Below are 6,726 nucleotides of genomic sequence, written 5' to 3'. Positions count from 1 at the left end.
CCCATGAAATTTAGTATTTGGCGGGACATTACCCTTTAAATAGACTGGACTAAATATGCCTTCCGACATTATAGACGAATCTATGTCTGAATTATTTTCTTGCTAGAAATTTATGCTCGATCGAGGTAAGAAATTTATTTGTTAGATTTTTGTATGATTTTTGCATTACGATTTTTATTTGGTAAATTTTTGTTCATTCTACAGAATTCTGTAACATTTACTTTTCGGCACATGATTTTGGCTAGTTTTGGTATGTCAGGATGATTTATTAAATTTTTCAGACTTTTGTAAATTATTTCGAAAGAGGAATCTAAAATGTTTCATTTATATAAGATATTAGATTTATACTGAAATTTGTATCGTGATAATTGTAAAGCACTGTTTCAAAAACTTATGTCAAACATTTTGTTAATTATGGAACGCCATTACTGCATTGTATTGTTATGTATAAATCTATATGGCAAGTCTAATACCATGTATGCATATATTATTGTAATTTGTAATTGTGTGCCAGTCTATAGCACATCTAATTAATGTCCGTTGTAGTGTATGGCATTAGATATTATATCGATACCAACTATGATATAACGTTTGATTTATATTGAATTTTGTTAATTTGTAGTTGTAAATAATAGCTGCAGTTTATCATTTCCGTATCTATAATGTTTCATCATATGCTTTTCATATCTTTTTCATACTTTAACTTTAGTCTTTTAAGTAAGTAATCTTTGTAATAATGGAAGTAATAAGTGACGTATTTTAATCATGTGACGTTTGAACTTAGTAGCACATATGTTTTGTATAAGTAGCACGTATTATTTATGGGAGCCTACGGAGGTATGGTGTACCCAAAGGAGCAGTTTTATGCCCTGACTTATTTGTTTTGCTATGGTGCTTACCATATGTTATATATTTTAGCTTCTTCCGCCAGACGATTTTACCTGGTGATGTCATAACCCGGAAGTACAATGTCCGAGGTTCACTTGTCTTCACTCGCCTGGATGTGATATTCCCAGCGCAGAGCTTTCGTCCCATGGTTGTGCCGTAAACCGCAAAGACGATGATTTTTGTTATCCTCTGAAGTCAGCTCAGGGATGCAATCACCTACCACCATAGGGAGCCAATACGGAATCAACGTATTCACGGTTTAAAGGGACTGGACTAGAAGATATGTTGTCATAAATTGTTTGTGCTACTTAAAGTTCACAATTAAATTAAAGAACTGTGTCACGTCAGATTAGAATGGAACTATAAGAACTTTTGTATCTAGAGATACTGAACTTTCTTTTTTCTTTCTTTCTTATAATCAGTTTGTTTTTTCTTTTCATATCTATTCATTGTTAATAATCATCTTTTGTAAATAAATTTGTAAATATTGTAAAGGGTGTTGATTTGTTCTGATGGTTACTGTCGCCGGTACGGCCTTTCCTGTCACAGTACTGTTAGCTATTTAGTCAGTAAATTTTCAGTGAACACCCCTTTCAATAATGAGTGGTACTGCCCAAATTGAATGATGGACCAGATGGACCAGTACATTTTAGAAATTTAGCATGCTAAAGGTTAAAATAATACTCTTTTGCCATTATTTTGAAGAGATCTTTTTACATTTGTTGACATAAACCTGGAAAGTGATATTTGTATGATGACAAAACTTTAAAGTAATCTCTTTTAGACATTATAGCAATATGACATTATTATGATGACATCAATCTGAAGTGATATCTTTATGACACTGACCTAAAGTGAAATTTTTTAATTACATTAACTAGAAGATATCGCCTTAGAGTGACATTATAAATGATATTACTTTAAAGTGACATTTAGAACATTGCCTTGGAGTGACATTGATGACATAACTTTAAAAGTGATACTGTTATGTGACATTATTGATGACATTCCTTTAAAGTGATATTGTTAAAACACTGCCATAAATTGACATTCTTGATGATATTATTCTAAAGTGATATAGTTAAAGACAAAATATCAAAGTGGCATTATTTCAATGACTTTACTCTGAAGGGATAACATGATCATACTGCTTTTTAGTGGCATTTGTATAATGGAAATGCTGTGAAAGAATATTAAGGTAGAGGACCCATAATAGCAACAGGCAAATTAAATATCTTCCGTACGCGATTTCAACATTCTTCATTTTTACAGAATACTATGTGCATGTTTGAGTCACATTTTATAAATTATGGCTGAAGTGAATACTTAATAACTTGAAAGCTGCCAACAGTCATCATGGGACATCTACCTCAACAGAATCTGTTTGTTATGGCATTCTATCTGGTGCTGCTTTCATGATTCATTTATGTGAAGCATTAGACAATACTTTAAAATGATCTTGTTGCTAAATTTTAACAACCTACCTTGAAATGATCTTGGATTGGTATACCCTTAAATTAAAATTGTTACAACATTGTCATGACTGTAATACATGTATAACACTTTGTAGGAAAGCCATTATGAAACTACTACTTTGTTTGACATAGTTTGATTTAAGTTGCTGTTGTTTAAACATTACAAAGCAAATAATTTGTTTCAACATCACCTTGAAATGGTACTGTTTTGACATTTCTCTGACATGAAATGTGAGTTAAAAAACTTGAAATAGTACTGCTCTGATATACCAATTTTTGAAAATACTTTTGAAACGATTAAGGTTACCTTGAAGTGATGTTGTTTTGACATTTGTTTTTCATTTTGGTATGGGCAGTGCGCTTGTGTCAGTTCCCTCCATGCCTTTACAAACTCTTCTTGGTCTCCAAACACATTGATACATTCCCAATACAGCTGATCACCTGGCTAGCATTGTCCACAAATATACAGCTTTCCTGTTAAAAAATGAAATGCCTCTAAGAAATAAAATCCAAAATATTATTTAATTAGAAATGTGTCCGTGGGACACAGATGCCCACACTACATGACAAAGGACACAAACTTTTTCCCAGGTCAGGGGCCATAACTCCTACAATACTGAATAAATCTGGACGCGAAACCCCAGGTGCACAACCACAAATGCTGACCAACATTCCTTTAAACTTTGGTGACTCTAGGTCAAATACTTTTGGAGCTATGCGCAACACAACATTAAAATGACCAATTTTTAACTAAGTCAGGGGCCATAACTCCTACATGACTGAATGAATCTGGACGCAAAACCCCAGGGGCACAACTGCACATGCTAACCAACATTCCTTTAAACTTTGGTGACTCTAGGTCAAATACTTTTGGAGCTACGTGCGACACAACATTAAAATGATAAATTTTTAACTAAGTAAGCGGCCATAACTCCTACATGACTGAGTGAATCCGGACGCGAAACCCCAGGTGCACAACTGCACATGTTGACCAACATTCCTGTAATCTTTGGTGACTCTAGGTCAAATACTTTTGGAGGTACGTGCGACAGAACATTAAAATGACCAATTTTTTACTAAGTCAGGAGCCATAACTACTACATAACTAAATGAATCCAGACACAAAACCCCAGGTGCACAACTACACATGCTGACCAACATTCCTGTAAAGTTTTGTGACTCTAGGTCAAATACTTTTGGAGCTATGCACGACACAACATTAAAATGACCAATTTTTACAAAGCCAGGGGCCATAACTCCTACACGACTAAATGAATCCGGACGCGAAACCCCAGGTGCACAACTACACATGCTGACTAACATTCGTGTAAAGTTTTGTGACTCTACTTCAAATACTTTTGGAGCTACGCACAACACAACATTCTCGGAAGGACGGAAGGACGGACGGACGGAGGACAGACGCAAGGACGGACAAGGGCAAATCTAAATGCACCCCCCCCCCCCCACACAAAAAAAAAAAAAAATGGGGGCATAACAAGGTTAAGTAAATTTCTCTCTAGCATGCTTTTGGATTGTACAGAAAGAAAAACAACCAACAACTGGTTAGCTCCCTATTGTGGTTGATATCCATTTTTGATGATTATTAGAACTGATACTGCTTCCAACAATGACCAAGATTGAATGTTGGGGAGGTAAATATGACTGAATGCTGGGGAGATAAATATGACTGAATGCTGGGGAGATAAATATGTCTGAATGCTGGGGAGGTAATATGACTGAATGCTGGGGAGATAAATATTTCTGAATGCTGGGGAGGTATATATGACTGAATGCTGGGGAGATAAATATGTCTGAATGCTGGGGAGGTAAATATGACTGAATGCTGGGGAGGTAAATATGTCTGAATGCAGGGGAGATAAATATGTCTGAATGCTGTGGAGACAAAAATGGCTGAATGCTGTGGAAGTAACTAGGACTGAATGCTGTGGAGGTAACTACGACTGAATGCTGTGGAGGTAACTATGACTGAATGCTGTGGAGGTAAGTATGACTGAATGCTGTGGAGGTAACTATGACTGAATGTTGTGGAGGTAAGTATGACTGAAGGCTGTGGAGGTAAATATGACTGAATGATGTGGAAGTAACTATGACTGAATGATGGTAAGTACTGTACCTTTGTAAGCTGTGCCATAACTGTTTCTTCATCGCCAAACACAAACTGTGTAGATGAGCACAGATGGACATGATACCCTAGTGGACCTCACATCATAAACTTCAAAACATGGCGTCTAAAATGGAAAAAAAAATCATAAATCGAACAATATTCAAATTGCACAAATAGGAAATACTGTTCAAACAACTCGAAATACATGAGTTGTGAATATTTGAATCAGCCCACTTCAATGAACGACTATTTGATCCTGCTCCTGGCAGAGTGAATTAACATCATGAAATGAAGCCATGTTTAAAACATGTTGGCAAATGTGATCAACAGTAAGATTTGTATAAAACTGAAGTATAAATGTGGAGTTGAAGAACCACACCAAAGACTTAGGTGACTGGATTAATACTGATCCTTGTTGCATTTTGACTGCAGCATGATTTCACTTGTAATTTGCACATTGTTTTATTCTAACTGTACTTCAAGTAAAAACAACTGAGCTTTATGTTTTCGCTCTAAAGAATCCCCATTTTAGAGCTGCACTTGATTGATAAGACAAAACATTCCAACCCTAATTTATTAGGATTATGAGGGTAAACTTTTCAGCACACAAATGAAAAAAAGCAAGAGAACTTTACTTACCCAGCTGGTAAACACAGCACAGCAGCTCTGATTGCTGATGATCTTAGCCGGAGTATCGGTTGACCGGTTACCAGACTCTTCCAGGAATATGGTTCAGCTACAAGTGTACCAGGGGTAAAAGTTGGAGGGGCTGCCTTCTCACTAGCTATTGAATCTCAAAGGGAAATAATCAAATTTATCATCCGTCAAATATTCTGCAAGACTAAAATGAGAAAAAAAATTATTTCATATATTTTACCAAGCTTTAACTATTCATTACAAGGACGAAACATCTATTAGCTCCCTGCAAAGTATAATAACCCTGTCATGACTGTGTAAAAAATTCTGGTTATAACATTTGCTCATTTTCAGTTTATTCTGAAGTATATTCTTAACCCTTACCCTGCTAAATTTTTATAACAAACTTTTCCATCTTTATATTCTTAAGTATCAGACTGATTGTTTACATAGGTTGATGTTTTTCCACTCCTCTCTTCTTTATTTTTTGTTAACCAGTTTCATTTTCGAGACCACAGCCAAACTCAAACCTAAAAACTTCCAAAACTTAGCTGCTAGAACCATATCTGCCAGAAAACATTTCAGAATATTCTATTCCTGCATTACATTACTTGCGTTATGATGATATGAATTATTATACTGTAAAGTACACAAATATTAAAATGCCTTTTTCTATACAGAGAAACTTCTATACAGAGAAACATAGATTTAAACCACACCCTCGAGGACACTACTGCTTGTTACATTGGTAGCCTCCTTGTCATCAACTCTATCCTTCGCCCCTTTAATACTTGTATGAGACTTCTTCTCCTCTACCGGAGGGGGCGGGGGCTCGGGCCAGCGCGACAGCGAGGAAAATGATACAACAATCTCAGTTGGTTGAAGACTGTCAACAACTTAATACAAGTCAAGGAATGTTATAAGAGTAAGATAAAACTAAATTACCATGATATCTAATTCAAGAAACTCAAATATGCAGTACAAACTGTTTCAACCATTATCCTTACCTGAGAAACCCAATCAGCAGTTTACAGAAAAAATCAAAATTCTCTGAGTAATACCCACTAACAAATCCACTTTAAAATTATTTAAAACAAGGCTTAAAACCACAGGAAAAATTCTGTTATTGAAGATTTTCCATGTATGGTACAGTGCTGTTTGCCCCAGGGTTGTTACTAGAAGAGGAAAATTAGAAGGTAACAGTATGGCTCATTTAAGAGATCCTAATTTTCAGAGATTCTGGTTGGGAGGAATGGCAATGCAAATTTAAAAGGATACAGAGATAGTATGGTGCCTTGTCATCATAGCCTCCCTGTGCTGCCTGTAAATATTTAATGAAATAAGGTTACACACAATTTACAAACATTTCCGTAGTACTGCATATAAACAACAGTTAAATTAACAGCTAGGATTAAGAAAAAGAAAATCACTGTTACATTTATGGCCTGGTTTTAAGGTTAAGAAAAGCACTATTCCATTAAAAGCTGGGTTTAAAATTATGATAAACACTATTGCAATTAGTGAAAGCTCTATTTCCTCCATTACTTAAAATAGTGTTACAAAATAGGCAGCAAACTGTACAGGTATTAAACAACAATAAAA

General features: G+C 35.3%; 1 long non-coding RNA gene across 1 annotated transcript; it reads right to left on the bottom strand.

The window, feature by feature from the left end:
• Positions 1-2,713: 2,713 nt before the first annotated feature.
• Positions 2,714-5,274, bottom strand: LOC128552611 (uncharacterized). The gene is made up of 3 exons (XR_008369122.1): positions 5,128-5,274; positions 4,498-4,612; positions 2,714-2,837 (listed from the first exon to the last, which is right to left on the bottom strand). It is a non-coding gene; the product is annotated as an uncharacterized LOC128552611 (long non-coding RNA).
• Positions 5,275-6,726: the final 1,452 nt, after the last annotated feature.

The sequence above is a fragment of the Mercenaria mercenaria genome, unplaced genomic scaffold (genome assembly GCF_021730395.1).
Source record: "Mercenaria mercenaria strain notata unplaced genomic scaffold, MADL_Memer_1 contig_2953, whole genome shotgun sequence".
NCBI lineage: Eukaryota > Metazoa > Mollusca > Bivalvia > Venerida > Veneridae > Mercenaria > Mercenaria mercenaria.
The sequence above is the reverse complement of the archived record's forward strand: the minus strand, read 5'-3'. Positions and strand labels throughout refer to the sequence as shown.